The following is a 24,128-nucleotide window of genomic DNA, read 5'->3' as shown; positions in this document are numbered from 1 at the left end:
TAGGGCTAAGCAATGAACAAAGTAATACACAATCCTTGCCTTTATGGAGCTTATAGTATAATTGTGAGGAAAGACCTAACAAGTAAATGGAACAAAGTATAATGACTGTTGTAACAGGGGAAGAAGAGGGTTCTGGTTTAAAAAGTTGGCTTTCTTACCCTCAGCCTCTTTTCTCTTTTCAACATAGAGATTAAAAATTCATGTATTTCAAAGAATATGGCGCTCTTAGAATAGAAGACTTTTCTGAGTGCTTTTTATGTAATACCAAGTATAAACCAAACCAATTGCTGTTGAGTCAACTGCTGACCTTTTGGTTAGCCAAGTTCTTAACCACTGCACCACCAGGGCTTCACATCAAGTATAAAAACCCATTGTGGTGAAGTTAATTCTGACTCATAGTGACCCTGTAGGATAGAGTAGAACTGCCCCATAGGGTTTATAAGGAATGGCTGGTGGATTCAAACAGCTGACCCTTTGGTTAGCAGCCAAGCTCTTAAGCACTGAGTATACAGGTCCAGAAATAAACAAAGATTGCACAGTTTTCAGAATCTTAAAGATCATTTAGTTGGCCTCTATGTAGCCAAACCAGTGAGACCCTTTTTTCTTAGGAGATCCCAGAATTTCTAGGCAGCAGTTTCCCATGTTAAACAACACCCGGAAGAGAAGTGCATAATAAATTATTCTGTATGTCTCTGACACAAAACATTATCCACACTTAATCTTCCACCTGGTTTCTTTTTAATGCTTTGTAATAGCGGACCAGTGGAGATGAGCTTTGTTTGTCTATTTCTGGATACAAGTGCTAAAAAAGAAAGCAAAGAAGAGAAACACATGCAAACCCAACATGCAGTTAAAATAAAGAAAAAATGAGTTTTACTTCCAGGAGAGCTTTTGCCATTTTCTTAATGCTTATCCTCCTTCTGAGAGCTCATTATCGAAGAGAGTATGACAGTAGTTTACCATGGTGAATGGGTCCTGTCCGAGCCAGGGGATAAATTAGAGTTCTGATAAAGGCCAGAGGAACAGACAGAACTATACCTAAATTACCCCCAGATAGTTGCCAAGCTATTCTACTTTTTTAAAGACCTCCAGAGAGCCCTAATTTCCTCTAGTTTCCCTTTTCAGTGTTTAATAACTTTTACTGTCAGGAAATTCTTCGTCATATTTAATCCAGTTTTCCCTTGCCACACCTCAAATCCATTTCTCTTGTCCTTGGTGGCCACAGAGAAGAGCAGGCCACTGTCTTCTGTATAATATCCTTAATGTTCTTGAAGGACACCAGGAAGTTTTTCCCGAGCTTTCACTTCTCCAAGTGAAATAAATTTATGGCTTTTCTTCTACCTGCCCCCCCCCCCCTTCTCAAGGGTCCTATTTGGAAATATAATCTGTGACATTTTGCTCTTTACACTCTGATCTGAATATTCACGAGGCCTGTTTTGCGATATCCATTGTTACAGACCCAGAGGGCAGGATCTTTTTATCACTTCTTTTGCTGTTGATTCACTGAATTTAACTGATGTTTGTTGACTTCTTTCTAGGTGTAAGGTGCCTTTTTAGAGGCTGAAGGGGATGGTAGGACTTATACTTGGAAGGAGGAACTCGAATAGCTCTTCCCAGTTATGCTCCTTCTGATAGTCTATGAATTAGAGCTACTGGTTTTTCTACCCTAATAAGAGACTTTATTCTGATTTACATTTCGAGTTTCCATTGACCTTATCCTCAGAAAGATATGGCCAAACCCCCAAAACCAAACCTATTGCTGTCGAGTCGATTCTGACTCATAGCTACTGTGTAGGACAGAGTACAACTGCCCCATTGGGTTTCCAAGGCTGTAATCTTTACAGAAGCAGACTGCCATATCTTTCTCCTGAGGAGTCCCTGGTGGGTTCGAATCACCGACCTTTTGGTTAGCAGCTGAGAGCTTAACTGCTGTGCCACCAGGGCTCCTTTAAAGATACAACATGCAAGTAAAATTAGAATTATCGTGTTTTCAGTGCTCTCCTCACTCATGATTTAATTTTATACATGCTACAAGGAAAGTTTCAATGGATAAACTTTGCTATGTAAATTATTGGTGAACATGTCTGTTTCCCATTAGATTCTGTATGATCTTCAGGAGGAGGTGTGATTGATCTTTGTATCTCTCCAGCACTTATCAGAAATGCTTGGCAGATTTTAAGCAAACTTGTAATTCTTGTTTGGTTGTCAAATGAGTTGTTGGGAAATTTACTCCTTTTTTTTTTTTTTTAAAGGTCTTTGTCTTTTCACTCCATTCACTTAAACATAAAAGCAGCACAGAGCTTTTGCCTTGCTGCCAACATAGGCAGCCCTCCCACCTGTGCTGCCAAGCTTTTAGCAGATGAAATAAAAATCTATTTATAACTGGTCTCTGATGGATTTCCTCCCTACCTGTGGTAGTAGTGCTCCATCAGCAGGTATACTGAACAGATGGAGAAAGGTTTTAATTTTTCAGTTCAATTAGATCAACTCTGTAGATTCAGACCAGTACATTCCCTTTCTCACTTGGTTTCCTCCTCTTGGCATTAAAATTGTTGAACATAGCAAAACACAAATTAAGACCAGGAGGTAAGATGCATATAGTACGTGACGTTAAAATAAGTGCTTTGGCAAAAGAACAAAATTTGACATCATATGATAAATCAGTTTTAACTTTTTTATCCCTAGTGCTTAATTTTTAATGTTATTTAAATTAATACTTGGAATGCTAAAATGCTAATGAGTATAAATGCCTTCTTTTTTCATATAATGCACTTTTAGCATTTGAACTTACACATTTTGAAGGTACATCATTTTATTTGGAGAAACAGTTTGTCTCTGATAGTAGTTTAATTTGTATTATGAAAAATTTTTAATGAGGCGGGGAAGTCATTAATTTCGTGAAGCTATAAGCAAGGTACACGTTCATTTTACATTTCTTTTCATTGATATTTGAATTGTTTAATCTAGTGATCAGTGGTACCACGCAGTTCAAAACCAGTCTGAACGTGACCTTACCTAACTCTGCATTTTAACATTAGCCTGTCAAAGATAGGTTACCACAATTTCTGGTTTCAACATATGTAAAAGTACATTCTACGTACTATGTTTGCCCTTAGTAGGATGTATCTCTCTCACTACAAGATCCTAGATCTTATTTAGTCCCCAGCTTTCAGATGTGAGGCCAAGCCTGATTGCAGCCACATAATTCATGCATTCAGTAGACATTTATGAGCACCTGCCAAGTGTTATGACATTGGCATCAATGAGACTTCCATTTAGACCCACTTTGTTCCCTCAAAATTATTTAGCTAATATCTATTTGAAGATGGGTTTGAGTCAAGCAAGATTTGGTCTATTTCAGTATACTTTTTTGGTTCAGATTATAATGGAATCAGATTATAATTTTTTTTTTCTTCTTTCAGTTCTTAATTGTTCCTGGATGATGTTTCCAAGTGTATGGATTATCCAAATTTGTGTCTTGATTTCTAGCCTGCCTCCTGTTTTATTATTTACTAAGATTTATATGGCGGGGCGAATGGAACTGGAGCCAAAAGAGATGTTGGAATTCCACTGAGTCATTCTCACTGCTGGCTAAAAGTGGGATGAACACTTAGTTTAATTAGGAGAAATAACGTAAATGAGAACTATCACTTCTTACCTGTATCATTGTCTAATCAGTGCATTTGGAGATTCTCTTTAGTTGTTTTCTAAAAAGAATTTTTTACAGAAGCTCATATTTGGAGGGTAACTTAAATATTATTTTGCAAGACTACTTCTCTGGTCCTTCAGTTTGCTTTACGAACCTGTGGCAAGTGATTGTCTTGTTTTCCACGACAGTGATGTCACTTTCTCATAGATTGACCCATATTATCTTTGTTAGCATAGTCTGTTGAGCTGTGATGCTGTGATCTTTATGCTACTGGTTTCATCTACTGATCTTTCTTTTACCTTTTGGGCTCATATAGAACAAATTCTAATTCTGACATGTGGCAGCCCTTCACATATTTGAAAAATGCCTCTCCTGTATTCAGCCATTTATAAAATGGCATAATTTAGTTACATGTTTCTCCTGTAAACCTCCTCTTTATTATGGAGTGGCTTGCAAAATGACAAGTAACTGGTGCAGTGTGACAAAGCTGGACCATCATCGTCCTTGCTAGAAGTCAAGCAAGCCTGCTAACTTCCTATTTGCCTGAGTATTTGACTAACTAGACTATTTTCTTCCCTCAGCAGGACAACAGGGTTTCTATTGTATCCAGAGACAGGCAGGATATTTCTGGGCAGTGGGTTTTTTTAATCCTAGATTCACTTTGATCATTTGAACCTGGCTTCAGTGATTTCTTAGTACCCATTATAGGGCTATGTAATTATGATGTGTGAATGTATGGAGAACAGTGTTGGATAGGGTGTTTAATGACAAATTTGGGGCCATCTGGAATGTTTATATAGTCTATGAGCATAAACCTTTCCACCTCCATCTTAGCTCCTTCCCTCACTGCAGTGCTACACTACTGCATATTTCTGTCTCATAGGGCCACTTAATCTTGTCTCCTTTGAAAAGACTTTGTAAGAGCTAAAGATATAAGGTACTAGGATCTTAAGGTATATAAAATGAATTCCCAGGTTAATTACATTTATGATTTGTTCATCTCTTCTGGCTAGTAGCAAGTGAAATCATAGTAGGGAGTGGTTATCAGACAGTTTCAAGGGATTTTTTTTTACCATAGTGTTTATACATCATGCTCTAGTTCCTCCAAAAGGAAGATTATGTGATTGGGGTTGAAAGTATCTTAATTTGAGAATGTTCAGTCTCTGGAGCATTACCTGGCACGTGGTTGGCATTCAGTAATGTTCACTGAATGAATGAATGAGTCAGAAGATTTTGTTCTACCTTTGTTGCTACCATTGTTTCGAAATAGCTGTTGTGCCATACTAATGATAGAGTTTCCCCAGAGCCTCCTAATGAATCCTTACTAAACTACCACACTTGGGTGGCTATAGCATAGGGTTTCTCAAATCTCTATTAATCTGTCAAATTCTAAAGCCATTTTATATTAATGTTTCTCTCTCTTGGACAAATAGTTGTCTCTTGTAGGTTAATCATACATGAATTATTTCGAACAACATTCATTCATCGGATGTTTTTTGAGCATTTACCATATGCAAGGTCCTATGCTAAGAGCTGAGGATATAGTGGTGAGCAAAACATTCAGGTCTCTACCCTCATGATGTATAATAGGGAACAGGCATTTACCAAATATATATATGTCATTTTGAGGACTAAGGTGCGCCTGACCCAAGCCATAGTATTCTCAATCACCTCATATGCATGTAAAAAGTTGGACAATGAATAAGGAAGATCGGAGAAGAATTGATGCCTTTGAATTATGGTGTTGGTGAAGAATGTTGACTATATCATGGACTGCCAGAATAATGAACAAATTTTTCTCGGGAGAAGTACAGCCGTAGTGCTCCTTCAGAGTGAGGATGGTGAGATTTCGTCTCATGTGCTTTGGACATGTTATCAGGAGGGACCTGTCCCTAGAGAAGGACATCGTGCTTGTTAAAGGGGAGGATCAGTGAAAGGGAAGAAGGCAATGAGATGGACTGGCATAGTGGCTACAACAATGAGCTCAGACAGCAATGATTGTGAAGATGGAGCAGGACTGGGAAGTATTTCATTCTGTTGTATATAGGAATGCTATGAATCAGAACCGACTCAACAGCACCTAAAAACAACAACTATAGATAGATAGACTACAGATGGTAAGGGAAAAGTGTAGGATGTTATGAGAACATATTATTGAGCTACTACTATGTACCAGGCATTTTGCTAAGTACTAGGATTAAGTAGAGCAAGGATGTTAAGAAGAAGAGTGGTTTAATTAGATATAATCTGTCATCAGAAAACTCAAAATCTAGCTGCAGAGAAAGAGAAATAAACAATTATGACACAATATGAGACATCCTGTGAGAATTATTATGAGTGAAGGAATATCCAAACACAGAGGTAGGAGTGACCACTTCTGTTTCACAATTAAATTGGATCTTGAATGATGAATAGAATTGTATCAGGTGTAGAAACTGGGAGAGAACATTCTAGGTAGGGGAAAAACATGAGCAAAGACTTAGAGACATAAAACTACATGGGATTTACGGGGCCTGACAAATGCTTCTTTGTGGCTGGATCATAGACTTATAGATGGAGCTCTAGATGATGACGTGAGAAAGAGTTACAGTCATCTTGTTAAAGACCTTGCAGTAGAAAGATGGTATCCATTGAAAACTTTCAAGCAGCAAATTGCTGTGATCATTGGATTTATTTTTATTTCTGTGTATCAAGCACTTTACACACATCATCTCATTTAAACATCACAACCCCACTCTTATGAGGTACATTTATCATAATACATGGGGGAACTGAGACTTAATTGAATTGAGGACCACCTGGTGATTGCTGAGGTTATCTCTTCTCCTTAATGTTGTGTTCGTTCTTTTCCCTTGGTCAGACTTCCCAGAAATTTGCCTACCTTATTTTTCTTTTCAAAGAACCAGTTCTGAATTTTGTTTATTAATTCTAATAGATTTTTTCTTCTTTATTTGCATTTTGTTTCTTCTTTGACTCATTAATCAGTTCTGATACCCAAGTCCTAGCTTTTATCCTCCTTATTTAAAAAAAATATTGCACTACAGTCAAGTAGAGTTCATTCCAGAAACACAGGATGGTTCAATATTAGGAAACTTATTATTGTAATACTAGAAAAAAAACTTTTTTTTTTTTTTCTAGTAATGGATCATATTAATTCTTTAGGAAAGAAACTCTATGTGATCATCCAGATAGACACTCCAAGGCCATTTGATTAAATTCAACATCTACTTTTTCTTAAAAATAAAGAAACAAAAGCTTTTTGTAAATGAGATATAAAAAGGAACCTCTCATATGGTAGAGAATATCTACAAAAAAACCATTGGCGACATCATCCCTCTATTGGTGAAACAGAAACTTTCTTACGAAAGTCATGAGCCTGCTATAATGATGTTTATTCAACCTTGTTTTGCAAATGGTAGCTAATGCCATTAAACAATATAAAAGAAATGAGAGATGTAAATATTGGAAAGGAAAAGAAAACATTATTTTCAGATATGACTACCTGGAGAGCTCATGAAGAGATATTTATTAAGTACCTACTCTGTGTTACACCCCCGACTCGAAAAACTTGCAGTATAATGGGGAAGACATTCAGTTAAACCAGCAATTACAATCTAGCATTATAAATTCTATGATGGAGAAAACCCAAAGAGCTATGGGAGCATAATAAATCCCTCCAAAAACAACAAAAACCCAAAACCCAAAACCCAAAACCCAAATCCATTGCTGTTGAGTCAATTTCGACTCATAGCAACACTATAGGACAGAGTAGAAATGCCCCCATAGGGTTTCCAAGGCTTTAAATCTTTGTGGATGCAGGCTGGTGGGTCTTTCTCCCATGGAGCGGCTGATGGGTTCGAACCACCAACCTTTCAGTTAGCAGCCCAGCACTTTAACCACTGGGGCATTATCCAGCTTTGAGGGATTGTGGGGGGCCGGGGGTGGGTGAGGTTTTCTGTTCTTCAGACGTGTTAGGCTGATTGCTGACTCGGCCTTTTGCTCCTGCTGTTCCCTCTGCCCGGCACTTTTATTCATGTCAACTTTTTTCGTTTTGTTCACCACAATTGTCGCCTTCTACAATGGTCTCATCTGTTTCTTACTTGTTTATTGTCTGTCTCTATCCCTATCACCTAGAATATATGTTCCAAGAGTTTAGGAGCCTTCTCAGTCTTGATCACTGTAATCTTTACAGAAGAAGACTGTCTCATCTTTTTCCCATGGTTAACAGCCAAGTGCTTAACCACTGCACCACCAGGGCTCCTTCTTTACTGAGTAGGCGCTCAATAAATATTTGTTGAGTAATTGCTTTGAAAAAGAGGAAGTAGAGACAGAAGATAGCAATTACAGGCAACTTTTTCAGGAGGAGTCAGAGGGGGCAGGGCCTTTGGTGGGGTGGGGAGGTATGGCGTTGATAAGAAGAGGTTTTTTGTTTCATTTTGTTTTGTGTGTTTTGAAGTGGAAGAGACTTGAGAATGTTTAAATGCTGAGGGAGAGGCTGAAGATACAGGAGAGGGGAGGGAGGGATAACCTATGAAGGCTTGGGATACAGAGCACAGGCATTAGCCTGAAAGAAGAAGAAAAATAGCTCTTCTTTGTAATGGGAAAGTAGGAAGAGAAGATTGGCTCAGAAAGTGAAGTTTATAGGCCAAGTGATAGGAAGTTGGGAAAGTTTTCCTCTAGGAGATGATGAAATTTTCTAAGAATGAATGGGAGATAGCAGGACTGGAGGTCTGAGTAATATAGATAGTAAAACATGAACTAAAAAACACATGAACTAGCCATTAAGAAAAGAAAAAGAGAGCTGACTAGAAAAATGTGGAAGATTTTCTGGACACCCAGTTAAAGGTGGAAGACAGTGAACTTAGAGTGACAGCAGTCTTCCAGTTTAGGCAATTCTCCCTGGAAGCACTTATGTATCCTTTTTAAAAAATTAATTTTTTTTATTGAGATATAATTCATATATCATAAAATTACTTAAAAAAGTATGTGATTCAGTGTTTTTAGTATATTCACAAAGTTATGTAAGCATTACCATTAATTCCAAAAGATTCTCATCATCTTTAAAAGAAATTCCATACTCATTAGCAGCAGGGCTTTGAACCAGTTCTTCCTGGTTTGACCCCTGCTGAGAATTTGCCATTCTACCGTAGCTATCTGAATCTGACACAGTATATCTGGGGTGAAAAGGCAAATTAGCAGCCACTATTCATTCTCCTGTCTCCCCAGCCCTTGGCAATTACTGATCTACTTTTTGTGTCTATGGATTTGCCTATTTGGGGAATTTCATATAATTGGAGTTATATAATTTCTTAAAAAAAAAGAAATGAAAGCTCTTTGAAAATGAGATATAAAGAGGAACTGTAATATGTGGCCGTTTGTTCTTTCACTTAGAATAATGCTTTCAGCGTTAATCCATGTTAGAGCATTTATTGGTACTCTATTCTTTTTTTATGACTGAATAATATTCCATTGCATGGATATACTATATTTTGTTTATCCGTTCACCTCTTGATAGACATTTTGGTTGTTTGTACATTTTGGCTATTATGCATAATGCCAGTATATACATTCTTATATGAGTTTTTGGGTAGACATATATTTTCAGTTCTCTTGCAATTGCTGGGTTATATGGTAACTCTGTGTTTAACTTTTTGAGGAACTTCCCAACTGTTTTCCATTCTCATCAGTAATGTATGAGGGTTCCAATTTTTCCACATTCTCACCAAAACTTGTTACTGTCAGTCTTTTTATTATAGTAATCCAGTTGTTGTTAGTTGCTGTTGAGTTGATTCTGACTTATGGAAATCAAGGATTTTCGAGTCTGTGACCTCTTGGAAGCAGATTGCCAGGCCTGTCTTTTGAGGTGCCTCTGGGTGGGTTCAAACAGCCAATTTTTTTTTTTTTTTGTACTTCAGATGAAGGTTTACAGAACAAACTAGCTTCTCATTAAATAATTAGTACACATATTATTTTGTGACGTTGGTTGCCAACCCCATAACATGTCAACACTCTTCCATTTTTTACCTTTTGCTTATTACCAGCTTTTCTGTCCCCTCCTGCCTTCTCATCTTTGTCCCTGGGCTGGTGTGCCCATTTTGTCTCATTTTGTTTTATGGGCCTGTATAATCTTTGGCTGAAGGGTGAACCTCAGGAGTGACTTCACTACTAGCTATAAGGATGTCTGGGGGCCATACTTCTTGGGGTTTCTCCAGTCTCTGTCAGACCAGTAAGTCTGGACTTTTTTTGTATGTGCGTTTGAGTTAGATTTTGTTCTACATTTTTCTCCAGCTCTGTCTGGGACCCTTTATTGTGATCCCTGCCAGAGTAGTCAGTGGTGGTAGCCAGGTACCATCTAGATGTGCTGGACTCAGTCTAGTAGAGGCTGTAATACTTGTGGTCAGTTAGTCATTTGGACTAATCTTTCCTGTGTCTTTGGTTTTCTTCATTCTCTCTTGCTCCAGATAGGGTGAAAACAGTGGAGCATCTTAGATGGCCACTCACAAGCTTTTAAGACCCCAGATGCTACTCACTAAAGTAGAACGTAGAACATTTTCCTTATAAACTATGTTATGCAAGTTGAGCTAGATGTTCCCTGAGACCATGGTCCCCACAGCCCTCAGCCCAGTGATTTGGTCTTTCAGGGCATTTGGTTGTGTCTATGGAGTTTCCATGACCTTGCCTTGAGCTAGTTGTGCTGGCTTCCCCAGTATTATGACTGTCTTACCCTTCAACAAAGTTACCACTTATCTATTGTCTATTTAGAGTTTTTCCATTCCCACCTCTTCTCTCCTTTGTAACCATCAAAGATTGTTTCTTTCTGTATGTAAGCCTTTTCATGAGTTTTTATAGTAGTGGTGTCATATAGTATTTGTCCTTTTGTGATTGACTTATTTCACTCAGCACAGTGCCCTCCAAATTCATCTGTGTTGTGAGACACTTTGCAGATTCATCATTGTTCTTTATCATTGCGTAGTATTCCATTGTGTGTATATACCATAGTTTGTTTATCCATTCATCTGTTGATGGCCATTAGGTAGAACAGCCAATTTTTTGACTAGCAGTTGAGTGCTTAATCATTTGCGCCACCCAAGGACTGTATGAAGTGGTATTTCATTCAAGGTGTATGTTGAAGGCGAGCAATTGGATTGATCCATGGTTGGGATTTTGCTGGGAGGTTCCATGCCAGCAGTTGAGGATGGTGGCAAGTGGACAGCAAAGGGAATGAATTTGAAGGAAACTATAAAACTTTTATAAAGGAAGGCTTAAATAAATGAAAGACTCAATGTTGTAAAGATGTCAATTCTCTCAAAATCTCATATGCAAAAGAAATGTAATCCCAACTAAAATCCCAGTGATGGATTTGCTAAAATGATTCTAAAGTTCAACTGAAATGATAATTGCATGAGAATATTCAAGGTATGTTTGGGGGAAAAAGAACAGCAATGATAGAGATTTATTTATTAAAAAAAAAAATTTTTTTTTAAACATAATGCTAACTATTAAACAGCATGGTTCGGTACTTGAATGATCCAGTGATTTAATGGAGCAAAAGGGAAGATCCAAAAACAGCCCCAAGCTATATGGACGTTTAGTGTAAGATAAAGATGACATTGCATCATCAGAAGTGAAAAAATGGGTAATCTCATAAATGGTGTGGGGACAACTGGATAACTAAATTGAAAAGAGTTATGTCCCTATCTCATACCTTGCACCAAAATAAATTATAGATGGGTTAAATATTTATGAGAAAAATGTAGCCATAGAACATCAGAAGACAGGTTCTGGCAGTCATGTGTGGATTAAGTTTTGTGGAATGGTAGGGAGAGAGATTGAATGGAAGGAGGCCAGTCAGGAAAGTATTAAAATAATTTATATATAAAATTACAAAAGTACGAACTTGGAGAGTGGCAACTGGATGAGAGAAGAGGGGATAGAGCTGAGAGATGTTTTGGACACTGAATTGAGGACTAAGTGACTAATCAGATGTGGGATTTGACAGAGGGAGTAGGCAGAAATATTACTGAGTTTTCTAAAAGCTCGATACCATAGTCTGTGTTTACTTATTCATTTTTTGGGTAGATAAGAGGTTCTATTTCATGTTTAAAAGAAACTTCACAGATCTGCCTGATAGATTTGTGAAATCTGCAGTGTGGATTCCTTGGGGACAGGGACTTTATTTCAGTCACTGCTGTATCCCCAGCATTTAGAACAGGGAGAACAGAACATAGATGACACTCAATAGTTCTTTTATTTTTAATAATTTTTATTGTGCTTTAAGTGAAAGTTTACAAATCAAGTCAGTCTCTCACACAAAAACTTAATATACACCTTGCTACATACTCCCGATTACTCTCCCCCTAATGAGACAGCCTACTCCCTCCCTCCACTCTCTCTTTTTGTATCCATTTCGCCAGCTTCTAACCCCCTCTACCCTCTCATCTCCCCTACAGGCAGGAGATACCAACATAGTCTCAAGTGTCCACCAGATCCAAGAAGCTCACTCCTCAGCAGCATCTCTCTCCAACCCATTGTCCAGTCCAATCCATGTCTGATGAGTTAGCTTTGGGAATGGTTCCTGTCCTGGGCCAACAGAAGGTCTGGGGGCCATGACCACCAGGGTCCTTCTAGTCTCAGACCATTAAGTCTTATCTTTTTATGAAAATTTAGGGTCTGCATCCCACTGGTCTCCTGCTCCCTCAGGGGTTCTCTGTTGTGTTCCCTGTCAGGGCAGTCATTGGTTGTAGCCGGGCACCATCTAGTTCTTCTGGTCTCAGGATGATGTAGTCACTGGTTCATGTGGCCCTTTCTGTCTCTTGGGCTCGTAATTACCTTGTGTCCTTGGTGTTCTTCATTCTTCTTTGATCCAGGTGAGTTGAGACTCATTGATACATCTTAGATGGCTGCTTGCTAGCATTTGAGACCCCAGATGCGACTCTTCAAAGTGGGATGCAGAATGTTTTGTTAATAGATTTTATTATGCCAATTGACTTAGATGTTCCCTGAAACCGTGGTCCCCAAACCCCTGCCCCTGCTATGCTGGCCTTCGAAGCATTCAGTTTATTCAGGAAACTTCTTTGCTTTTGGTTTAGTCCAGTTGTGCTGACCTCCCCTGTATTGTGTGCTGTCTTTCCCTTCACCTAAAGTAATTCTTATCTACTATCTAATTAGTGAATACTTTTACTCTCCCACCCTCCCTCCCTCCACCCTCTCGTAACCACAAAAGAGTGTATTCTTCTCAGTTTAAACTATTTCTCAAGCTCTTAAAATAGTGGTCTTATACAATATTTGTCCTTTTGCAACTGACTAATTTCACTCAGCATAATGCCTTCCAGGTTCCTCCATGTTATGAAATGTTTCACAGATACCTCACTGTTCTTTATTGATGCATAGTATTCCATTGTGTGAACATGCCATAATTTATTTATCCATTCATCCATTGATGGGCACCTTGGTTGCTTCCATCTTTTTGCTATTGTAAACAGTGCTGCAGTAAACATGGGTGTGCATATATCTGTTTGTGTAAAGACTCTTATTTCTCTAGGAGAGACACTCAATAATTCTTAAGCGAATGATTTAATACATAGAAAATATACAAAAATGTAAACCGTGTCAATTTGTAAAACAACTAAGACATCTGTTTCGAGTAGAACCAGGCTCTTGTGGGGACCAGAGTAGCTGCTCTGTCTTCACTTTTCCCCTCAGTCATACATGGGGGCTAGAGGAGAAGGAGGTGTGAGTTTGTAGCTGGAGCCACTACCTGTGACTCTGTTACTGAAACAGTTGCCATGCTCTCTACTGTCCTGGGGCATGGCTTAAAGCTCTAAGTCAAAGAAGGGAAGACCCATCTTTACTACCAACAGTGCTAAAACTCAAGATAACTTGTAGTATTAATGATCAATATAGTTCACTAATTTCATATATTGAGTAAAAATTTATTAATTCAGCAAGCTGTTGTTGAGCACTTGTTGCTGTTGTTATTAGGTGCCATCGAGTCGGTTCCAACTTATAGCGACCCAGTGTACAGCAGAATGAAACACTGCCCAGACTTGCACCATCCTCACAATTGTTTTTATGCTTGAGCCCATTGTTGCAGCCACTGTGTCAGTTCATCTCATTGACGGTCTTGCTCCTTTTCTCTGACCCTCTACTTCACTAAGCATGATGCCCTTCTCCAAGGACTGGTCCCTCCTGGTAACATGTCCAAAGTATGTGAGACACAGTCTCACCATCCTTGCTTCTAAGGAGCATTATGGCAGTACTGCTTTCAAGACAGATTTGTTCATTCTTTTGGCAGTCCGTGGTATATTCAATATTCTTCGCTAACACCATAACTCAAAGGCGTCAATTCTTCTTCCATTTTTCCTTATTCAATGGCCAGCTTTCACAGGCATATGATGCAATTCAAAACACCATAGCTTGGTTCGGGTACATCTTAGTCTTCAAGGTGACAGACACCTTTGCTTTTTAGCAAGGCCTTTTGCAGCAGATTTGCCCAAAGCAATGTGTCATTAGATTTCGTGACTGCTGCTTCCATGGGCATTGGTTGTGGATCCAAGTAAAAAGAAATCCTTGACTTCAATCTTTTCTTCATTTATCATGGTGTTGCTTATAGGTCCAGTTGTGAGGATAATTGTTTTCTTTATGTTGAGGTGTAATTCAGACTGAAGGCTGTAGTCTCTGATTTTCATCAGTAAATGCTTCAAGTCCTCTTCACTTTCAGCAAGCAAGGTTGTGTCATTTGCATAACCCAGGTTGTTAATGAGTCTTCTGCAATTCTGATGCCCCATTATTCTTCATATAGTCCAACTTCTTGGATTATTTGCTCAGCATACAGATTGAATAAGTATGGTGAAAGGATACAACCCTTACATACACCATTTCTGACTTTAAACCATGTGCTATTCCCTTGTTCTGTTCCAATGACTGCCTCTTGATCTATGTACAGGTTCCTCATGAGTACAATTAAGTGTTCTGGAATTCCTGTTCTTTGCAATGTTATCCATAATTTGTTATGATCCACACAGTTGAATGCCTTTGCATAGTCAAGAAAACACTCTCTGCTAGTCTCTGCTTTCAGCCAGGATGCATCTGACATCCTCAATGATATCCCTGATTCTACATCCCCTTCTGAATCCATCTTGAATTTCTAGCAGTACCGTCGATATACCACTGCAGCTGCTTTTGAATGATCTTCAGCAAAATTTTACTTGCGTGTGATATTAATGATATTGTTAGAAAATTTCTGCACTCTGTTGGATCACCTTTCTTTGGAATAGGCATAAATATGGATCCCTTCCAGTCAGTTTGCTAGGTAGCTGTCTTCCAAATTTCTTGGCATAGACAATTGAGCACTTTCAGTGCTGCATCCATTTGTTGAAATACCTCAGTTGGTATTCCATGAATTACTGAAGTCTTGTTTTTTGCCAGTGTCTTCAGTGTGTCTGTGACTACTTTTTTAAATTATACTTTAGATGAAGGGCTACAGAACAAACTAGTTTCTCATTAAACAGTTACCACACATATTGTTTTATGACATTGGTTAACAACCACATGACATGTCAACATTCTCCCTTCTAAACCTTGGGTTCCCTATTACCAGCTTTCCTGTCCCCTCCTGCCTTCTATGCCTTGCCTTCAGGGCTGGTGTGCCCCTCTAGTCTCGTTTTGTTTTATGGGCCTGTCTAATCTTTGGCTGAAGGGTGAACCTCAAAAGTGACTTCATTACTGAGCTGAAAAGGTGTCTGGGGGTCATACTCTTAGGGTTTCTCCAGTCTCTGTCAGACCAGCAAGTCTTGTCTTTCTTTTGAGTTAGAATTTTGTTCCACATTTTTCTCCAGCTGTGTCTGGGGCACTCTATTGTGACCCCTTTCAGAGCAGTCAGTGGTGGTAGCTGGGCACCAGCTAGTTGTACTGGACTCAGTCTTCTGGGGGCTGTGGTAGTTGTGGTCCATTAGTCATTTGGACTAATCTTTCCCTTGTATCTTTAGTTTTCTTCATTCTCCATTGCTCCCAAAGTGGTGGGACCAGTGGAGTATCTTATATGGCTGCTCACTGGCTTTTAAGACCCCAGACACTACTCACCAAAGTAGAATGTAGAACGTTTTCTTTATAAACTGTGTTATGCCAGTTGAGCTAGATGTTCCCTGAGACCATGGTCCCCACAGCCCTCAGCCTTGCAATTCGGTCCTTCAGGGAATCTGGATGAGTCTGTGGAGCTTCCATGACCCTGCCTTGGAAAAATGGTGCTGGTTCCCCCCGTATTGTGTATTGTCTTACCCTTCACCAAAGTTGCCACTTATCTGTTGTCTATTTACTGTTTTTCCATCCCCACACCTCCCCTCCTTTGTAACCATCAAAGATTGTTTCTTTTCGTGTGTAAACCTTCTCATGGGCATTTGCAGTAGTGGTTTCATACAGTATTTATTCTTTTGTAATTGACTTATTTCACTCAGCATAAAAAGTTTCATCCATGTTATGAGATGCTTCGCAGATTTATCATTGCATAATACTCCACTGTATGTATGTACCATAGTTTACTTATCCATTCATCTGTTGATGAACATCTAGGTTGTTTCCATCTTTTTGCTGTTGTGAACAATGCTGCAGTAAACATGGGTGTGCATATGTCCATTCATGTGACAACTCTTATTTCTCTAGGATGTATTCCTAGGAGTGGAATTGCTGGACCATATGGTAGTTCTATTTCTGGCTTTCTAAGGAATTGCCGTATTGTTTTCCAAAATGGTTGTATCATTTTGCATTCACTCCATTAGTGCATAAGAGTTCCGATCGCCCTAAAACCTCTCCAACGTTTGTTATTTCCTGTTTTTTTGATTCCTGCTGGTAATGCCAGGGTGGGATGGTATTTCATTGTGGTTTTGATTTACCTTTCTCTAATAGCTGGTGATCTGGAGCATTTCCTCATGTGTCTGTTGGTCACTTGAACGTCTTCTTTGGTGAAGTGTCTATTCATTTCCTTTGCCCATTTTTAATCAGATTATTTGTCTTTTTGTTGTAAGGTGTTGGATTTTCTTGTAGATTTTAGAGATTAGACCTTTGTCTGATTTATAATAGCCAAAAATTATTTCCCAGCCTGTAGATTCTCTTTTTACTGTTTTGGTGAAGTCTTTTGATGAGCATAAGTGTTTAATTTTTAGAGGGTCTCAGTTATCCAGCGTATTTTCTGGAGTTTGTATGTTGTTGATTATGGTTTGTATCCTGTTATTAGGGCCTGTAGTGTTGATCCTATTTTTTCTTCTATAAACTTCATAGTTTTTGTGTTTATATTTAGGTCTTTGATCCATTTTGAGTTACTTTTTGTATATGGTGTGAGGTATGGGTCCTGTTTAATTTTTTTTGCAGATGGACGTCCAGTTTTGCCAGCACAATTTGTTAAAAAGATTGTCTTTTCCTCATCTGATGGACTTTGGGCCCTTGTCGAGGATCAGATGACCATACGTGGATGGATTTACATCTGGGTTCTTAATTCTGTTCCATTGGTCAATGTATCTGTCCTTATACCAGTACCAGGCTGTTTTGACTACCGTAGCTGTATAATAGGTTCTGGGGTCAGGTAGTATGAGTCCTCCTACTTTCTTCTTTTTCAATAGTGCTTTACTTATCCGGGGCTTCTCCCCGTTTCCATATAAAGTGATTGATAAGTTTTTCCATCTCTTTAAAGAATGTTGTTGTATTTGGATTGGGATTGCATTTTATTTTTAAATCACTTTGCGTAGAATTGTCATTTTCACAATTTTGAGTCTACCTATCCATGAGCATGGTATGTTTTTCCATTTATGTAGGTCTCTTTTGGTTTCTTGCAGTAGCGTTTTGTAGTTTTCTTTGTATAGGTCCTTTACATCCCCGGTTAGATTTATTCCTAAGTATTTTATTTTTGGGGGGCAATTATAAATGGCATTTTCTTAATGATTTCCTTTTCATCATTCTCTTTATTAGTGTATAGGAACCCAACTGATTTTTGTATGTTTATCTTGTATCCTGATACTCTGCTGAATCTTTCTGTTAGTTGCAGCAGTTTTCTCATGGACTCTATTGGGTTTTCTATGTATACTATCATATCATCTTCCAATATGGACCCTTTAACTTCTTCATTTCCAATTTGGATGCCCTTTATTTCTTTTTCTTGCCTTATTGCCCTAGCTAGAACTTCCAGCATAATGTTAAATAGGGGTGGTGATAAAGGGCATCCTTGTCTTGCTCCTGTTCTCAAGGGGAATGTTTTCAGCCTCTCTACATTAAGAATGATGTTGGCCATTGGTTTTGCACAGATGCCCTCAGCTGAGATGATCGTGTGATTCTTTTCTTTCCTTTTATTTGTGTGGTGAATTATGTTGATTGATTTTCTAATGTTGAACCATCCTTGCATACCTGGTATGAACCCTACTTGGTCATAGTGTATTTTTTTTTTTGATATGATGCTGAATTCTCTTGGCTAGAATTTTATTGAGAATTTTTGCATCTGTATTTTTTTTTATTCATGAGAGATATTGTTCTGTAATTTTCTGTTTTTGTGGTGTCTCCCTGGTTTTGGTTTCAGCATTGTGGTGGCTTCATAGAATGAACTCAGCAGCATTGCTTCCTTTTCTATGTTCTGAAATAGTTTGAGTGGTACTAGTGGAAGTTCTTTTCTGAATGTTTGGTAGAATTCTGCAGTGAAGCCGTCTGGGCCAGGACTTTTTTTTTGTTGGGAGTTTTTTTTTTTTTTTTTTACCTTTTCAGTCTCTTGTTACAGGTCTGTTCAGATTTTCAACATCATTTTGTGTTAGCTTGAGTAGGTAGAGTGTTTCTAGAAATTTATCCATTTCCTCTAGGTTTTCAAATTTGTTGGCATATAGTTTTTCATAATACTCTGTTATGATCCTTTTTTTTTTTTTTTTTTCCAGTTGGATCTGCTGTAATGTCCCCCATTTCTTTTCTTATTTGGATTATTTGCATCTTCTTGATTTTGTTGATCCTTTCAAAGAACTAACTTTTGGATTTGTTGGTTATTTCTATTTTTTTCCATTCTCTATTTCTTTTATTTCTGCTCTGATCTTTATTGTTTCCTTCCTTCTGGTGGCTTTTGGCTTTTTTTGATGTTCTCTTTGTATTTGTTTAAGTTGTATAGCTAATGTTTTTATTTTTTCCCTTTCTTCTTTTCTGATGTGTACATCTATTGTTATAAATTGACATCTAAGGACTGCCTTTCCTGTGTCCCAAAGGTTTTGTTATGATGTGTTTTCATTCTTGTTGATTCTAGGAACTTTTTGATTCCATCTCTGATTTCTTCTATCACCCAGTCATTTTTAAGCAGGGTGTTATTCAGTTTCCGTGTAATTATTATTATTTTTTTCCTTGCTCTTCCTATTGTTAATTTCTACTTTGATGGCGTTTTGGTCAGAGAAGGTCCTTTGTATTATCTCAGTGTTTTGGATTATGTTGATGGTTGCTCTGTGGCCTAAGATGTGGTCTATTCTGCTGAACGTTCCACGTGCATTGAAAAAGAATGTGTAGCTTGGAGGTGTTGAGCGGAGTGTTCTGTGTATGTATATGAAGTTCATTTGGCTAATTGTGCTCTTTAGTTCTTCTGTATCTTTGTTAATGTTCTGTCCTTTATTGAGAGTGGCGTGTTGAAGTCTCCTACTATTATTGTGGAACTGTCAATTTCTCTTTCCAGTGCTGTTAGAGTTTGGTTTACATATTTTACAGCCTTGTCATTGGGTGCATAGATGTTTATTATGATGACTTCATGATTGATTGTCCACTTAATCATTATATAGTGCCCTTCTTTGTCTTTTGTGGTGTGTTTTGTTTTACAGTTTATTTTATCTGAGATTAGTATTGCCACTCCTGCTCTTTTCTGGTGGCTGTTTCTTGATATACTTTTTGTCTTTGTTTCTAAGGTGTGTCTCTTTTAGACAGCATATCGATGGATCTTATTTTTTAATCCATTCTGTCACTCTGTCTCTTTATTGGTGCATTTAGGCCATTTACTTTCAGTGTAATTACTGATAGATGTGAGTTTATTGTTGTCATTTTGTAGTGCTTTTTTTGTGGTGCTGACGTTTTATTTGTTCCTCTTACTCTCCTGTGCTGAATTCCTTTTGTTTGTGGATTTTTTTTCATTTCTTTTTTGGAGATTTGTTTTCACTGAGACTTTATGTTTTTCTTCTGTGTTTTGATTATTAGGTTTGTTAACTTTCTTTGTGGTTACCTTCAAATTTACCCTTATCTTCCTAGGTTTGAACCAGTCTATTATTACTTGGTATTGCCTTGCCTTCCTCTCCATTAGACAGTTCTATACCTACCCAGTTTATTCCGTTTTATTGTTTTGATGTTGTTGTCATTTACAGATTAACCTCTGTGGTTCTGTGTTGTAATTCTTTTGGCTTTTGATAGCCCTAGAGAGTTCATTTCCTAGGTTGGTACCTGGCTGGTACAATCTTGTGTCCTAGATTCAACCTGTGGTCTGATGTTCTTTGTTCTCATACCAAAGGCCTCCCTTTAATCATTCTTGCAAGTTTGGTTTGGTTTGGTTTAACATTTTCCGTTAATTTCTGTTTATCTGGAAATGTCCAAATTTCACCATCATATTTGAACGAGAGTTTGGCAGGATATATTATTCTTTTTTTGCCATTTTTTTTCTTTCAAGGTTTTGTATATATCATCCCATTGCCTTCTTGCCTGCATGGTTTCTGCTGAATAATCAGAGCTTAGTCTTATTCTTTCTGCTCTCTATGTGATTTTTCATTCTTCTCGAGCTGCTCTCAGGATTCTTTCTTTGCCTTTGTTTTAACAAGTGGGATTATGATATGCTTTGGTGATTTTCTTTTGGGGCCTTTCATATACAGGGTTCGTTGCACTTCTTGGATGATCAGCTTTTCATTTTTTGTGATATTAGGGAAGTTTTCTGTCAGCAATTCTTCAGTGGTTTTCCCTGTGTTTTCTGTTTTCTTTCCCTGTTTTGGAACTCTGATCACTTGCCAATTTTTGCTTTTGATTGTATCCTACATAATTCTTAGGGTTTCTTCATATTTTTTTTCATTCTTTCTTCTGATTTTTCCTCAAACAAAGTTGTATCCGAGTGTTTGTCTTCAGTTTTGCTGATCCATTTTTCCATTGTTCAAACCTGCTCCTCAGCCCTTCAATGCCACTGTCCATTTCTGAAATCTTGTTGTTTGGATTTCTAATTGTTGTTATTGTATGATTTCTAGTTGTGAATTTATTTTGGCATTTTGTTCCTGCATTATTTCCCTGAATTTTGTCATGAATTTATCTGCCTTTTCCATGAATTTGTCTATTTTTCCCTCATTTTTGTCTTCTTTTTGCTTGAACTCTTGGATAGCTCTGAATATCAGAGATTTTAATTCCCTATCAGGTACTTCTGGAGCCTTTTCTTCTGGAAAGTCATCTGGCGTTTTATTTTGGTGGCCTTCTGGAACCATCTTGTCCTTTTTTAAAATATGTTTTGATATTGTCTGCTGTCTTTGGGGCATTCAGTAGTTATTTTCCCCTTTTATTAATTGTAGATTTGTTTGTTTTGTCCTGCTTTTTTGTTTTATTTGGTTATGTCTAAACAGGCAGGCTGTGTGTTCTTTGTTGTTTGCTTGTCTGTGGGCATGATACTTTTCACCTCCTGTCTAATGGACAGGGACAATAGCTCAGCTGAGTTGCAGCAGGGCAGGTCCAGCTGAAGGGGAGGGGCTGGGATGGGTTGTTTGTGGCACATACTAAGGCTGACAGTGTGGGCCAGGAGTCAGTGCAGGGCAGGCTGCAGTTGGCTGTGCCTGTGCTACTCCGTGGTGTGATGTTCAGCATATGGTCCAGGTAGGCTGGAAGGAGGGGGGAGGTTGTACTGTGTGGAGCTAAGATTGGTATGGCAAAGAAGAGGGGGAGGAGGGAGAATCAGAAGTCAAAAACAACAGCTACAAAAAAGAGTGCTGAGGGAGCTTGCCATTGGAGTGGAGAGATGAGAAACTGAGAAATGGAGAAAAATAAAATGGAAAAAGGAAAAAGAGAAGAAAAAGAAAAAAATAAGTAAAAATTAGAAAAAAGAAAGGAAAAGCTCCCAGGGATCCCACTGGTACAGCTGCAAAGACCAGGGAAGTGGCTCAGAGGCTGCACAGTACAGTCTGGCTGGAAGGGGCAGAGATGTCACACAGTGCCAGGTATTCAGAAGACAGGAAAAGAAGGTAGTATAGAGAGACGAGAAACTGAGAAGTAACGGAACACTAAAAGGAGAAAAGGATAAAAGAAAATAAAAATGTCTCAAGGGATCCCACTGGCACGGCTGCGCAGACCAAGGCAGCAGTTCCCAAGGTACACAGTACAGCCCAGCTAGAAGGGGCTCCAAAGCCATGAAAAGACAAAGAAAATAAGCAAACAAATAGAACAGAACAAAGCAAAACAACAGCAAAGTAAGTCACTAAGGATCCCACCAGCATGGTGGTGCGGACTGGGGAAGCAGTTCCCCAGCTGAGCAGCACTTCACAGCCTTTCAAGAAGAAGCAAAGATATTTGAGAGAAAGGAGGCGAAGAAGTGAGAGGCAGGGAAGAAACCAAAAGAAGCAGAAAAAAGGAACACAGCAACAAAGAGATGGCACTGAGGGATCTGGTCACTGTGGGTGGGATGAATCCAAGTGGCACAGAGCCGGGGCCAGTGCCTCCTGGCCAAGAGACTGTGGCCGGCAGGAAGTGGCAAAGGCCAAGTGTGGGGGAGAAGGGTTGGGGGTGGAAAAGTATGTATTGCTGTTTACTGGGTGCTCTGTCTCCTGCTGGAAGTTCCATGAAGCTGCTTTCCCATACTCCCTGGCTCTTGCTCTTGGATGTGGGTGGGGTGAATCCAGGTGGTATGGAGCCTGAACCTTTCAGTCAGCGGAGCAACCACAGCCAGCTAGGAAGTGGCAGAGGCTGAATGGGGAAGAATGGGGGCTGGGAAAGTGTATATCACTAGTTGCCAGGTGCTCTGTCTCTTGCTGGGAGCTCCGTGAAGCTGCTTTCCCATACTCACTGTCCGCTGATCTCCCACAGGAGTCCAAGATGGCAAATCCGTGCTGTGTTAGCTGATAGGGGACCTCCATTTGTGTCTCTCTTCACTCTGTTCTTTGTCCATTTCTTATTCCATTCAGAGCTTGGCTAAGTTCTTTATCTCTTCATTTGACACTTAGGGTTCCAGGATTGGTGTTTGTTTCTATTTTGCTTAGTTTTTCAGGTCTTAGCTGTGGAGGGACAGTGTCGTGCTTCTGTCATGTTGGCTCCGCCTCCTGTTTACAGGTTTTAAGTGAAAGTTTCTGGCATTATGTTTTCACTGGATTTTAACTATGCAGATTTCTACTTGAGCTAATGTTGTTTGGTAGTCATTGGCAGATCTTGAGCATTAGCTGTAATTTTTCTTATTCCTTGTTCCTTTGTTGAAGTAATATTTTTACGTTATTGCCTTGGCAGGTACAATCAGTCATTGATGTACATCTTTTAGGAAAGACTTTATAATAATAACTCTTTTATTCATTGTTAGCTATGTGCAGTGAACAATGGGAAGTGTTGGAGGGGAACAAAAATATGTAAATCAATGGTTCCAACTATGTGTAAAAGCCCCTGGATGACATAAATAATTGTAGAAGACAAATCCTTACTTCAAGGGGAGTATAATCTCATGGAGGAAATACTATAGGTCTCTTTGTGTCTGTTTTCTTTTCAAAGACCTTCAGTGGCTATTTCCCCTACGATAAGCTTTGAAGTATAGCTTAGCACCCAAGGTTCTTTATAATTTAATCCCAAGCAATTTGATATCCTTCCCTCCTACCACTCCTTCCCACATCCTGTCCTCTCAGACTGATCTTTTTGCCCTTTCTTCAAATGCCATTCACTTCACTACCTTTGTGCCTTCTTTGCTTAGAATTCTCTTATTTTCACTATATGGCCAACTTCTACACATTCTTTAAAAGCAGGTCCCCTGTTAACCTCCTCTGTGAAACTCTTGTCCAAACTCCCCCATGTCCCCACTGCAGAATGGGTCTCTGGGGTTGTGCTAGAACATCTGGGATGTAGGATTAGTTTGGATAAAGATCATTGGTGCCTGGAATATTGGAAGACAACAATCCTTGGCTTTCCTGGTCCAGCCCAGGCTAGTTTAACTTTCTTCAGAAAGATCTCAGCATTCATGAAGGCAGATTCTTAGAGACCTTTAAAGGAGACTCCCCCTACTCCTAGGGGCCTCTGGAATTCTCTGTGCACATGGGGGACCCAGGTATGTATGCATTTCAACCTCTCGTATATTTCTGTAGGCTCTTGTTCTGCTTCCTTATAGTTCATAGCTTGTGTCTACACAAGTATTTTCTAAGAGCATGATAGTGAATTGCAACCATTAACTCCATGGAGATATATTATCTTGGCTATTATTCCTGGAGTGTTTTAATGTTGCCATATAATTTGTCTATAAAATGCATGTCTTCATAATGAAATATGAATGGATCTCTGTTGA

General features: G+C 38.8%; 1 protein-coding gene across 17 annotated transcripts in view; it reads left to right on the top strand.

The window, feature by feature from the left end:
• MSRA (methionine sulfoxide reductase A) overlaps positions 1 to 24,128 on the top strand; it is an 813,898-nt gene that overhangs the window by 97,321 nt on the left and 692,449 nt on the right. The gene's annotated exons all lie outside the window — the stretch shown is intronic.

The sequence above is a fragment of the Loxodonta africana genome, chromosome 19 (assembly GCF_030014295.1).
Source record: "Loxodonta africana isolate mLoxAfr1 chromosome 19, mLoxAfr1.hap2, whole genome shotgun sequence".
Taxonomy (NCBI): domain Eukaryota; kingdom Metazoa; phylum Chordata; class Mammalia; order Proboscidea; family Elephantidae; genus Loxodonta; species Loxodonta africana.
This window is presented reverse-complemented; position numbering and strand designations above follow the sequence as displayed.